Source organism: Rhinolophus sinicus, chromosome 2, assembly GCF_057876585.1.
Source record: "Rhinolophus sinicus isolate RSI-liver-muscle chromosome 2, RSI-T2T, whole genome shotgun sequence".
NCBI lineage: Eukaryota > Metazoa > Chordata > Mammalia > Chiroptera > Rhinolophidae > Rhinolophus > Rhinolophus sinicus.
This window is the reverse complement of record NC_142502.1, coordinates 137,299,843-137,314,602: the sequence shown is the minus strand read 5'-3', so window position 1 is coordinate 137,314,602 and position 14,760 is coordinate 137,299,843. Positions and strand designations below refer to the sequence as shown.

At 46.2% G+C, this 14,760-nt stretch overlaps 1 protein-coding gene across 6 annotated transcripts in view; it reads right to left on the bottom strand.

Moving 5' to 3' along the window:
- The window catches only part of SLC4A5 (solute carrier family 4 member 5), an 84,896-nt gene that overhangs the window by 45,656 nt on the left and 24,480 nt on the right, over positions 1-14,760 (bottom strand). The gene's annotated exons all lie outside the window — the stretch shown is intronic.

The window sequence follows — 14,760 nt, the reverse complement described above, 5'->3', positions numbered from 1 at the left end:
TATTCTAAAATTGGATTTGGTTATGGTTATACAACTTTGTACATTTACTAAAAATCATTTAAATATACACTTAAAATGAGAGGACTTCAGGGTATTTTATAACAACAAAGCTGTTAAAACAAAGTTTCAGCTGACTCCTGGTTACCTGGCGCTGGTCACATGTGGTCAGTGTCTGCCTTATGGGGTGTGGTTACTGGGGCAGGCAAAGAATTTCCTGACCATGGGTTCTACTGCAGGGCCTGAGGTTTCCAAGCATCCACTCTGGATTTTGGTTCTGAAATTTCAGGTTAAAATCCAAGTGTCATCAGGGGGAAGGACAGAAATTAAACCAAGAATGAGTACGAATCTGTCCTTCCTGGAAGCCCTGGAACCGTAGGCTGGGTGGAGGGAAGGAAAGGCCGCGTGCAGAGGCAGCACTGGCCTATACTTCCTCTGAAGAGGGCAGCACCAGGTGGCCGGGAGAGCTCCTAGGAGAGCTTTGTAAGACATCAACCCCAAATCAGTGGGGAGCTTCAAGTTATTCCAATCAAAATCCCAAAGGAATATTTTTGGACCATGACTATCTAATTCTAAAGTTCCTCTGAAAAAGGTACTATCTGAGAATGGTTGGGGAAAGGCGAAAAAAGAAGAATGGGGATGGGACACGCTTCTAGCAGATATAAAAACTTGCTGAAAAGCTTGAGTAATTACAACGGTGTGATTCCAGTCCAGATAGAGACAAGTCCCGAAAGAGACCTGGGCCCCCACAGGAATTTGGGTTCTGATGGAGGAGTTGTTTAAAAGACGACCCACCTAAAAATAAAGTTCCTTCTCACCAAACACAATAGTAAATTCTACAAGGATTAAAGTCTAAATAGAAAAATAAATCAAAAATAGAATATTATTGAGCTTTGAAAAGAAAGGAAATTCTGACATATGCTACAACATGAATGAAACTTGAGGACAACACGCTAGGTGAAATAAGCCTGTCATAAAAGACAAATATTGTACGATTCCACTTATATGGGGCACCTAGAGTGGTCAGATTCATAGAGACAGAAAGTAGAAGGGCGGGTGCCAGGGGCTGAGGTGAGGGGGCAGTGGGAGTGACTGCTCAGTGGGTACAGAGTTTCAGTTTTGCAAGAGAAAAGAGTTCTGGAGATATTAACAGATGATGGTGCTGGTTCCACAACAATGTGAAGGTACGTATTGCCACTGAACTGTACATTTAAAAAGGGTTAAAATATTAAAGTTTATGTTATGTGTATTCCACCACAATTAAAATACGTAAATAAAAAATTTTAAATCTATAAAAATACATATAAATACACTAGAAGAGAATATAGGAGAGTATTCTTACATTCTTGGTTGTGAAGGCAGACTTCTAAACAAAATATAAAACCATAAAGAAAAAAATGGTCAGATTTTGTTATAAGAAATAAATATCTGTACAATAAAATAAGACATAAATGAAGTTTGAGGAATACAACATACTGGGAAAATATTTGCAACAAACAGGGCATCAAAGGACTGATATTTATAATATAACAAAGCTCCTTCATATCAATAAAAAAACCCTCAAATTACCCAAGGGAAAAGTGAACAATTCTCAACAGAAATAAAAATAGCCAATAAACATATGAAATGACGCTCAAGTTTACTAGTAATCAAGGATATTTAAATCACTGCAAATGAAATAACATTCTTTACTTCTCATATTGGCAATAACTAAAAAGACTAACAACTTCCTATGTTGATGAAAACAGAGGGGGGAGGAGGTGAGTGCTCAATTGCTGGTATACAGTACATGTCTGTATGTATACACTGTGTGTATGTATACACTGTATATATATATATATATATATCTTGTATGAATGTATATAATGTATAGTGCACGTACATACTGTATGTATGTATATAGTATCTGCATGTATACACTGTATGTATGTATGTATGTATACACTGCTTTTGTAAATTTACCAACAATAGAAAAGTAAGAAGGTAAAGGCACTCAAAGCCAGAAAACACCATGGCTGACATTTTAACGACTATCATTGTGGAGCTCTGTGTGCATGAATGCACGTGTGCACGTGGGTGCACACACACGCACACACACACTTTTACATTAGTGACACCATAATATCTAACGGGCATCCTTTCATGTTTATAAAATTCATATCATTTTAAAGGCTCTTTAGAATTCCATTTTATGGGCCATAATTGACATGAGTAACCTTTAGTTGGTCGACACTTATTTAGATTATTTCTAGTTATTCTTTATTATAAAAAGGGCTGATTTGAATATCCTTGGCCTCTGCCCACTAATTTCCTTAGGACAAACTCTCAGAAGTGGAATTGCTGTGTCTGCACATTTCTAAGTGTGTGACATTGCCAAACTGTTCTTCAGAAAGCTTGTGCCAATTTACACTTCCACCACTGTCCAGGAGACCTCACATTTCTCTGAAGTCTATCAAACTCCAGTATTGTCATTCTTTTTCACCTTGGTTCGTTTGGTAATTTAAAATCCTATCACATTTGCATTATTTTGATCACTAGTGAGGTTGAACATCTTTTCCTTTGCCAGATTCCCTCTTTATACAACTGCGTGAGCACTTCGTAGTATCAATACTTAACATCCTGGTTCAATACCTTCTATTTGAGACCAGTTAAGCAGGTGCCTGGCAAGGCCTTGGGGGTGTGAATGGATCCAGGCTGGGGAGGTTTGACAGGAGGAGGTCTGAGGGGTGAAGACCTACAACATGGGGGCTGGACCAGAGACCACACAGACACTTGTCTTGGAGACTCAGTGCCTCTGACTTTTTTTAATGGGGAAATCTATTGGGGGGAACATATCTAAATGATGAAAGATCCAAGTCTGTGTGACACCAATACAAAGTTTTCCTAAGAGGTTTAACAGAAAGGTTTACAAGGAAGGCATCACAGGACAAGTCCAAATGTTTTGGTCAAAAGCATGCTCCCCTTCTCCCTGAGTCTTTCTTCTATTCTAGCAACCACATTGCCTTTTTCCCCTCAAAAATACACAAATTATACTGTTACCTTGCCAGTGAAGACCCTTTTGCTACTCCACAGCCTTAACCCATTCACGCAAAGGTGATGTATCCCAGCGAACGGGCCACTTGAGTTGATTTTTCTCTGCACTGTCTCATAAACATCCTGGGGGACATTCTCGGCAGCTCTCTCCCACGACACCCCATTCTTCAGCTTTCTGCCTATACAAATGCACCTCCACCTGGAAGGAGGGGGTGAGAGCACGCCTCCTCTTTGCAACATCCTGTATTAACTCCAGATTGCAAGGACCATGAGTCCTCCCCGCCTCCCAGGACTTCAGCTGTTTGCACTGCGATAGGCATCCACAAAACATTAGCTCTGTACGCAAACCGATGAAGGCACCAACCCACTTGAGCACAGTCTGCAGAAAAGCAAAGTTACCTATTTGGTTCATGGTAATACCAGAACTAGCTACCAGCATCCCTTGAGAACTTGATTTCCAAAAATTCTAGGATACTTGACAACTTCACTAGGAAACACCTCTCCAGTCTTCTTTGCAACTATTTCGGGAATCCAGATGTTGAAACAGCAAGCCTGCACCATGGAACTTAATTCTGTGTTTTTAATGGCTACAGCTAGAAACTAGCCCACTTTCACCTTGAGTGGAACATGGAAACATGGGGGACCCAAGGCCTGCAGCAGTGGTTTTCAGCTTCGGCTCCCTATTATTATAATAATAATAGGAGATTTAAAAAATACTGATGCCTGGATGGTTGCCCCATCAGGAGAGTGGCCTGGCCATGGAAACTCCCAGGTTATGTGATGGGGCCTTGAGGTTTGACAGCCCTTGTTCTGTAATAATACAGAACTGTGTGACTAGGGATAGTTGGACCTGTTTGGGATACCAATGCAGGCAAGTCGCTCTGTGCACATGGATCCCATTCTCCTTCTATAAGAGGGGACATGGCCTCTTTCCCTTAGAAGGGCCTAAGAACACCCGCTGAAAGAGCGAAACCAGGTCTCCAGAGCCTCCTTCTTAGCATGGCCATGCTACGCTTTCGTTTCTCTGATTTTATGACTGGAGTGCATACTCTACACCAGTGCGTGTCAGAATTTAATGTGCATACAAATCACCTGGGCATCTTGTTAAAATGCAGATTCTGACTCAGCAGATCTGGGATGGGGTCCAAGATTCTGCTTTGCTCACGAGCTCTGTCATGCAGGGTCTCTGCTCCTGCTCCCCGCACAAGAACGCAGGATATGGTGAGGCCAAAAAGAAAAACCAACAGAGCCATAGATAGGGGAGTCATACCACTATATTCTTGCTGGTGGCTGGTCGAGACACAAAAGCAAACATCCACCAGTACCCCAACGAGGGTTCTTCCTGAACCCCAGTCTTGCTGGCAGCCAGGTGAGACACAGGAAGTAGGATCCACATGATCCACAATCCTCCATCCACACTTGCTAACCCCACTTGCTAGCCGCAATATGCCATCCGCTTCTCCCCCAACCAACCAACCAACCAACCAACCAACCAACCAACCCCCTAGTATAGCCATGGCAGTTAGATTAGTGGCTAATGGCTAACTGGTTATAGCTGATGGCCACCAAGCCACAGCGGATGGTCATCTGATTACAGCTGATAGCCATCTAATAACCAAGCCAGCACCTTTCCACGTGAGGCCGAGAGCCTGGAAACTGCTCTCTGGGACCCTGTCCCCACAAGCTCCCAGGCATGCTGATACTGGTGGCCACCTTAAAGGGTCATGGGTCTATACAGTAGAACGTCCTGTTTCTTCTCTGTTTTCCAGATCTGACCCTTTCTTTCTCCATTCCCCAACAAGAGTGCCACTTCCTCTACAAGCTTCTCTCAGTTATCCTGCTGATTTCTCCTGTAACAAACACCTAGGACAGGTGTTAAGCAAGCATCCGTACCCCCTGGAAGGCTTGTGGAAATACAGATTACAGGGCGCCACCCCAGAGTTTCTGATTTCATAGGTCTGGGGTGGAGGGGAGGGAGTGCCAAGAATTCGGACATTCCTAACAGCTCCCAGGTGACGTGACGCTGCTGATCCAGGGTCCACACTTTGAGAACAACTATCCTGGGATGATGATTCTGAAAGTTGGTTGCACATAAAAACACCTAAAATGCTTTTAAAATCTGTAAGTCTAGGTCATCTCATAGACCAACTTACATCAGAATATCCGGGTGGAACCCAGGCAACTCTGCTACAGACTGTTCTAGGTAAAAGTCCTGACTTCTGGGGCTCAGAGGCTAAAATAACAATGAATTGCAGTCAATTATGTTTCCTGGCGGTTCGGTATATACAGATGGTCCCTGACTTATGATGATTAGACTTAACAACGTTGTTACTTTACGATGGTGTGAAAGAGATGGGCACTCAAGAGGAACCATACTTTCTGAGCTTTGATCTTTTCCAAGGCTAGCGATATGCAGTATGATACTGTCACGATGCTGGGCAGCTGCCACGAGCCATGGCTTCTAGGGAGCCGTGCGATCAATCACCAGGGTAAACAACTGATACTCTACCATGTACTGTGTTGCCAGCATTTAGGGGATATTGTGTTTTTGCATCCATCACGTCTACAAAATGCCAGCATTTAGGGGATATTGTGTTTTTGCATCCATCACGTCTACAAAATGCCAGCATTTAGGGGATATTGTGTTTTTGCATCCATCATGTCTACAAAATGCCCATCTGTGTCTGCTGCTCCTGGTGACAAGAAGAGGAAGGCAGTTATTCTTGAGACAAAATTCAAGCTAACTGCCCAACTATAGGCTAATGTGTGTTCTGAGAGCGTTTAAGGTAGGCTAGGCTAAGCTCCTCTGTTCAGTAGGTTAGGTGTAGTAAATGTATTTCCAACTTACAATATTTTCAACTTACGAGGGGTTTCTCGGGACTTAGCCCCATGGTAAATCAAGGAGCATTTGTACCTGCCCCCCCAAACAGACGTCAAGCTTCTGGAGGAGAGGGACAGTTTCTCATCTGGTGTCCCACATGGCCCCTGCCCAGAGCTGCCCTCATGAAATGCTTGTTCCGTCCTCCGTGAGGGTAGCAAGGCCTCACTGATGATTTTGGGTGAAGTCTGGCTATGCAGAAATGACTGGGGAAAAGAGAGCTCGACCGTGGTGGGTTTGAGTGTGTTTGAAAATACTGAGAATGATCTCAGCAGTGATCAGCATAGTCTAGCAACTGCACAGACGTACACACAAAACTCAGCCGGGCGCAAGCTGTCTCCTGATGGAAGAAGATGCTCCCACCAATGAAATAGTCTTGTGAAAAAGTCACACTGGACTCAGATAAGCCTGGACCCAACTATCACTTTAGAGGAAATACAGGGGCAGAGGAACAGGTTAAATGCCACACAAGGACAGACACAAGGAACAAAATGCAGAATGTAGAAAACAGTACAGGGCAAATAACGCAATTTCTTTTACAACAACTACAAAGGAAAAATAAAGGAGGAACCTGCAGCTTAAAAATGACTTAAGAGACATATCTCCCAAATGCAATGTGTGGACCAATTATATTTTAAAACTATCAGATGATCTGGGAACTATGGGCACTGTCTGGATAATTCCACAAAAATAAGAAGTTACTGTCACTTTTTAAAAAATGTGACAGTGCTCTTGTGGTTGTGATAAAAAGAAAGAGGCCTTTACCCACGAGAATTGAAAACAGGGTGTTGAAGATATATTTGCATATCCACGGTCATAGCAACATTATTCACAGTAGCTAAAAATGTGGACACAAACCAAGTGTCCACTAATGGATGGATAAGCAAAATGTGGTCTGTACATACGGTGGAATATTATTGAGCCTCAAAAATAAAGGAAGTTCTGATATATCCTATGACATGAATGAACCTTGATGACATTAGGCAAAGTGAAATAAGCCAGTCATGAAAGACAAATACTGTATGATTCCACTTACATGAGGCATTTAGAGTTGTTAAAATCATAAAGATAGAAAGTAGAATGGTGGTTTCCCAGGGTTGGAGGGAGGGGGGAATGGGGAGTTACTGTTTAATGGGTAGAGAGATTCAGTTTTATAAGATGAAGAAAGCTATAGAGATGGATGGTGGTGATGGTTGCACTAAATGATGAATGTATTTAATTCCACTAAAAATACACTTAAAATAGTTAAGATGGTAAATTTTATGGTAAATGTGTTTTACCACAATGAAAAAAAAAATGAAAAAGAAAGAGGCCTTATCTTTTAGAGACACATATGGAAATATTTACGGATGGAATGATACGGTGTCTGGGATTGGTGTCAGCATGACCCAGTGTGTGGGTCTGGGGCAGTGGGCGGGGCGAGAGGTACAGTCTGGCCATGAGGTAGCCAGAAACCATTGACGCTGGGTGATGGGTTCATGGGGGGTTCATTCTACTACCTACTACTTTTGCATAAATTTGAATTTTCCATAATAAAATGTTTTTAACCACTTTTCAGAATGAGTAAAGGAATGGGCTCTTTAAAAAGCCTCTGACCAAAGCCAGGTTTCAACTCTTGGAAGCCTGATAAACCGGTTAATGTGCAATCCCAAGCAACTCTGCAAAGTCACCTTCGTGCCACGGTTGGCTTCAAAAAGTGGGGAATTAGAATTGGCAAAGCAGGTCAAGTGGAAGAAAATCTCCGGGCTGGAAAAGGACTCTCAGGGATTTTGTCTGGGCCAGGGGCGAGCACAGGCACCCTTCTCCCAGCTGGGAAGGAGCTAAACAGCACCTCGAAGAGTCACATGTCACAGAAAGCAGTTCTCTGTCACACATAGGGGGTCCAGAGGGGAGGCCTTTTCGGTGACTAGTAACTCGGTCACAGATATTAGAGGAAGTTGCTGTTCAGTTAATACCAAGAGTGGTAGAAAGTGTGTGGAGCGAGCTACCAGGTACAACCAGGGCTTTCCAATGCTCAAACCACGGGATGTGAGAAGAAAAGGGAGGTGCTGTTTAAAGAAGGATCTGGAAAGGACTGAAAACTGAGAGACCTGAATTCTAGTTCCACCCTCAGATGGAGACTTAAATGATAAGCCCCACTGGCCCTGCCCTGGATGGCTTATGGACCAGCGGCTCTCAACCTAAGCTGCTTTAGGATCATCTGGGAGCTTTCAGCAAATCTCAACATCCAGGCTGAACCCCAGAATCTCAGGGGCCTAAGAATCCGACATCAGTGCTTTTTTAAAAAAAGACATAGGTCTTTGAGGAGACAAAACAAGGAGTGGGCCATTATGTGAAAAGCAAAATCTGGAGACTACAGATAAACATTGTGATTGGCGTGAAGGTCTTTTCTGTACTTATTTTGCATATCGTTATCGTTACATTGTGTCCTGGTTAATTTGCAAAGATCTCCCTCATTTTAAAGATTTTTAAAAATATACAATCTGCTATAGAATGCAACCTTTAACGTCAGGGTTACGTTGCCTCTAAACATTTGTTTTAAGACTTATATTTGTGTGAATTTGTTTCTTAAATGAAGTTAAGCTTACCTAAAAGTTGTGAGTACACACCCACACTGCAGGAATGCTCTATCGATGTGGCCCCACTGACTTTGCTCTGTAACTGTCCCATCCCTACGCCACCACCCATCACCCTGAGACTTGACATCCATGTATTAGTTACAGAGTATCACGACATGGTGTTTCCTTTTCTGCCTAAGGCCTGTTGGTAATAAATTTGATGACTCTAACAGATTCATTTCTTAAAAGTAATATGAATGTGAGTTTTTCCCCATTATCTAGGAAAGCTATGTAATTTCATCTTGAATCACATCAGAGTCACATCACAGACCTGAATTTTCCGGCATGCAAGGTAGTCTGATGGTGGGGTTTCTCCCCTCCTGAGAACTGCAAATGTGGGAACTGTCCGAGGATGCCCTCTGTTGTGGGTGTAGTTCCTCCGGCTGACCAGCCTCCAGGTCAGCCTGTCATGGAGAAGCTGCCAGCCAGTCATGGAGAGGCCCTGCCTTCTCTGCTCACTTAACTGGCCTTCCCATCATACTCACTGGCCAGCTAATGCCATCTTACCACCCCGGGTCCACTGTGTGATGGCTCGGTCCCCTTGGCTGTGGACTGGTGCTTCCCCAACCTGACTGCAGGCCCTTGGAAGGTGGTCCCTCTTGGTCGGCTAGGTCTCATGAAGCCCCTCCCTAAGCTGTGCTAACTATAAGTGATCACTAAGTCCCCGGGGAAGGAACGCCCCCTAGCACAGACCCCATTCTGTGTTCACACAGGTCAAAGGTGAGAACACTGGCTTCTGAGGCCTGGGGGGACCTTGCCCACTTCTCTCTGCGACTTGATCCAGGTTCTGATTCATATAAAATCACTTTTTCCCACTTGCCCAGCATAAGCATCAGGTCAGTGTTTGACTACTGGAGGGCGCGGGATTAGATATTGGATGTGAAAGTTGCTTGATAATGACAAATAGATAAGCATCAAACCAAAGTCAAACAACCTTAAAACCTGAGGCTTACCTGCCTCAGGACCTCCTGGCAATCTGCAATTCCTGCAGTCAACTCTCCCACGCTCCTCTATCCTTCAACAAGAGACCAGTCTGGAAATCACCAGCCCAGAACTTTCTCAACTCTGCTAGGAGCCCCCCAACCTGTGACAGGGCTCTGCACCCTCCATCCAACAGCCCTTCTCTGCTTCTTGCATTTTTAAACTATTCTCTTTCATCTGGTTCCTTTCCGTCAGCCTTCAATACGCTCAGATCTTTTTCATCCTTAAAAACAAAACACAAAGACCTCTGTGACCTCATGTTCCCCTTGAGAGTCTTCTTTAACTTCTGCCCTCCACAAATGAGCATCTTGAAAGAACTGTCCGACTGAACCCACATTCACCCTTCTGACTCTCTTCTCCACCCTCTGCCCCCACCCTCCCCCAAGACTGCTCGGGTGTCTCCATCCTGTGATACTGTCCAGTTCTTCCCCCACTTGGGGCCCCTCCCTCTCTCTTAATGTCTCCCTGCCCTGGTTTCCTCTCGCTCCCCTCTCTCTGTGGCTGTTCCAGCTCTGTCTCCATGGAGGGTTCCGCTCCCTCTGCCCATTCCTTATGCGTGTTCCCAGGGGCTGTGTCCTGGGCGCTCTCCCCACTCTGCAGATCTCAGGCACAACCATGTCGTTTCCTGTGGGTTTGATGTCCACCTGGAAGCCGAACTCCAGGTCTCTATGTCTGCATGGCGCCTGCTGGACACCTCCCCTTGGAGTGTCCTCAAGCATAACGTGTCCAAAATGGAACTCATCATCAACCTCCCCCAAAGAAAACAAAACAAAATTCCCAACGCAACCAAACCTTGCGACGCCTCTTGTGCTTCCTAAACTGCTACCATGAGTTACCACTTGCTCAAGCTGGAAACCTGGGCGTCTCCCTGATGCTCCTTCTCCCCTTCATGCCGTCTGTTACGACGGCCTGTCAGTTCTACCTGTTAAGATACATCTCAGATTCAATAAAAAGTCAGTGGTTACCAGGGATTAGGGAGGAGAGAGGAATGATGGAGCACAGAGGATTTTTAAGGCAGTAAAACTATTCTCTATAGTATAACGGTGGATACATGTCATTATATATTTCTCCAAACCCATACAACACCAAGGGTGAGCCCTAACATAAACTATGGGCTTTGGGTGATTATGTGTGTCCGTGTAGGTTCATCAATAGTAGCAAACGTAACCCTCTGATGGGGGTGTTGATAATGGGGAAGGCTGTGTGTGCAGGGGCGGGGGCACACGGGAACTCTGTACCTTCTGCTCAGTTTTGCTGTGAATCTAAAACTGCTCTAAAAAATAAAGTATGTTTAAAAGAAATATATATACACATATATATTTAATCTCTCTCTCTATATATATATATGTATATATACTCAAAAAATAGGTCTCAAACCCACCCCTCTCTCTAGTCCCACTGCCAGCATCTTGGTTCAGGGTCTTGTCATCTCTCACCTGGACCAGCCTCCTAACCGACCCAGTCTTGTCTCCTTCTGTACATTCTCCGTTCTCTACACTGAAGCCAGAGTGATCTCTCCAGCAGACAGTCCTGTCCTTCTCCTACCCCCAAGCCCCTCACTGGCCCGCTGAAGCCCTCAGCATCGAGTTCACACTCCACAGCACGGCCAGCGCAGGACCTGCCACTCCCGCCCCTCGCTCTACAGTCCAGCCACAGGGAATTTCTGCCTCTTCCTTTGTGTCTGTGTCCCCTGTTCCGGGGCCTCTTCCCCCTTCTGTCCCCTCTCCTGACTAACTTTGACCATCCTCAGGTCTCAGTATGAACACCTCTTCTCCCTGGACTTCTTCCTTGGCCCCTCTGGTCCTGTTAGGTGTCACTACACTGTCCCTTCAGAACACCCCATCACCAAATGCCCTGTTATTCACTTCTGTGTCCCATGAGACTGAGAACAAGGATGGCAGTTGTGTTTATTTTTGTATCTCCAGCACCTGGCCCAGGGCTTACAGATAGGAAACCCTTAGTAAATGTTAGCTGAATGAATGAGTGAGGTTTGTTGACTTCTGTGCTAAGAGCTCTCAGCTTCCTGCTCTGCTTTATACATAGTAGTGGTCAGCTCTGGCCCCAAAAGGGTGAGCCCAGGTGAGCAGTGAGAACAGAGGGCTAGAGGTGCGTTCTGCCCCAGACTAAAAGCAGAAACAATGCGAGGAGGGCAATCTATAAGCGCTTAAGTGGGAACAGTTTCAGGGTGGAGACAAAGTTCAGGCTTTCCCTTTGGTCCCGTGTAGAGTGAGAAAGCATCCCCACCTGTGTGCTGAGAACAGTTCAGGGCTTTTGAAAATGCCCGGATATGTTTTAACCCAACTAAGCCGACCCACTTCTCCTGCCTCTCTTTCTGTCCATCCCTGGTCACGGCAGGAATGTTCTCAGAGTGTATGTGTCTCATAAGAACCTTCTGGCAAGTTCATGCTTTTGGTCTTTTCTTGACTTGAGATCAGAGGCAGCTTGGATTTGAAATTTCAGAGCTCTTGGAAGGCTCTAAGCTCTGGATATTTTCGAGTAACCCCAAAGGGCCCCCCACATTTGGGCAGGTTCCAGCTCAGGTCATTCTCCTTCCCTCCCTGTCCTTGTCCCTGGGCCAACTTGGACTTGAGAGAGGACGGAATTCTGGGCGAATTGTTTGCTGGCAGCGAGGGAGTCGCTGGCCCCCACCCACCTGACCCAGCCCTCCCTTCAGGCAAGGTCAGTATCTGAGGTCAGCTGCATTTCCCTCCCGGGAAAGCCAAAGACACAGTTAATAAAAATCTATCTTATTAACGGCCTGACCTACCAGCATTGATCACATTAGAAATGACGCTTACACACAGTCCCATTGTGCACAGAGGGCCAAGGCTCTGAGCAGCTCAGAAAGCCCTTTAAATCCGTCTCGGGGTAACTCCTTCTCCAAGGGCCCAAAACATCCCCCAAACTAATAACTCTCCACAAAGCACTGCCGGGAAAATTCCTCACGGATTTGAGATTTTCACTCTGTTAATCTCCTAGCTCAATAAAGCAAACACTCCTGCAGCAAATATAATACTTTTATTAAAGGGTCTCCTCCCCCGTTCTCTTTGATGTGGGTATAGTCCTGCAACCCCCCCAGCCCCACCCCCACCACCCGGCTTGAGTGTCTGTGTGAGGTGTTGGCCCCCCTCCCCACCATTTTCTCCTGTTACTCCAAGGAAGCCCAGAACCCTCTAGGATTTGCTTATTCTTGAATTCTGGAAACTTCTGAGACCGCTGATTAACCTGAGGAGATCCCACAGCCTGTCAGCTGAGGGAAATGCTTCCCATTCTTTTGTGGGGGTGACAGGCCCCAAACCGGCCTGGCCCCAAGCACCTCTACGGTTCCAGTGTGCCTGAAGGAGCCCTCAGCACACCTTCCTAGGCCAAGGTGGACTTGTTGGCCAACAGTCAAACCCTCCCTCTGACCTCTCTAGAGGTTCACTGGTCATACCTCCAACAGTTAGCTGGAAACCAGATGGGGTCAGCTGGAGAGAATAAAGGAGCCTGGGGTAGAGAAAGGAGACGTGGTAGGGAGGCCCCAGCTCCTCTCCTCACTGCTTCCACACCCAGGTTGTCCCTCAAGCTACTCCTCTCTCAGCTCTGCCTGGACTGGGGTTCAACCATGTTAACTTCTTCCAGTCACCACTTTCCTCTCACTGTTGGTTTGAGCTCCACTCAGGTTATACTATGGCCCTCCCAGGGCCTCCTCAGATGCTGTCCTCAGAAAGGCTGCCTTGTGGGAAAACCCACCAGCTTGCAGATGGTAACAGTCAGTCCCCTTCATATTTCAGGAGGAGCCTCCTTCTAGAAACGTCATCATCTATAGCTGATCAGTTTTGTGGCAGGGTCTGTAGTGGGAAAGGCTCTATGGATCCACACTCAGGGAGACTAGAAAGTGGGGATTTTATCTATGGGGACAGCCAATCAGGTCTCTGAGGGCCCTGAGGCTCTCAGAAAGGGCTCTGTGGGTGTACGTGAGAGGCCCTCTTGGAGGGTCTGGTTCTGGCATTTATTACCAGGGGTTCTGGATGCAGACCTTGCCCATGGTGGGGAGAAAGCACCCTTTCCCTATTGGGCCTCTGAGAAGGCCCTTCTCAACTTTCCTTCTCTCTATTTGAACCTTTGGACAGAAAAATGCACTTATCCAGAGACGCACTAGCCCCTCAGAGGAATTAATCCGCAACAGCCCAGACTGGGCCATGGTCATTTGAAATGTCCTCCCCTCTCTTGTCAGCCCTGGATAGATGTCCTAGGCTCTGCGGCTGTTCCCATTTATCTCCTCCCCCAGTGGAATTGCCTCCAGACTTATGTCCTCCCGTGGAAATAAAATACAGAGTCTCTGGAAGTTGGAGGAAGGGGAGAGAGGTGGCCAAGAAAATGGGGAAAGCATGACAAAGTGCAGAAGCCCTCAAGTTGGGGAGTGAGACAGGCCTGGGCTAGAGTCCAGACTTGGCTACCGGCATGTTCTGACCCTTACAAGCTATTTGCCCCCTGAACCTCAGTATCCTCATCTGTAAAATGGAGATAATATAATAGTTCCCACCTTCTCAGGGTCATTGTGCAGCCTGAGTGAGATGAGCCTGGGAATTGTTTCGCACATCGTAAGGGCTCACTGAACGGGCCGATGAGAAGGCTCAGTGGCTTCCAGACGGGGCCTGAGCCCAGCCATGAGGCCAGCAATTCATTCCTTCCCTGAGGCCTGCACAGATTGGCTAGTTCACCCAACGGCCTTTCTTCCAGGACAGAGTGGGGATGGGGGGTGGGGTGGGGAGGGGAGCTTGGGGATGTTGAAACCTGCCCCTCTTCACTCTGCAGAACAACTACCCAGGTGAGTGAGGTTGGTGGGGGAGGGAAGAACCCAGGCCATGGTTGGGGGCAGCTGCCAGGCTGTGGGCGTCATGGTGGCCCCCTGGCAGAGCCAGTCCTGGGCACAGCTGGTCCATGCATTCTCAACCGGGCAATATCAGCCCCAATGGGGTAAAAATTGGTTCTTGGGGGAGCAAAAAAGTTTTGGATATTACAATGTTTTGTGGCACTTCAAAGCTCAGCCTTACCTGATGAAATCTTATTTCTCAGAAGTATTTCATGTCTCTCATTAGCAATAAATTCTAATTTAATAAAGTGAGCTTAAACTAAAATTTTCTCGGGGTAGGGGATGCTAATACAGAAGAGGCTGAGAAACACTGGTGTGATCTGTCTTGCAGAGTCTCCACTTCCTTCCCAGGGTCCTCCTCCGCCTCTCACCAGCCCCTCCTATCAGATCCTTCCTCC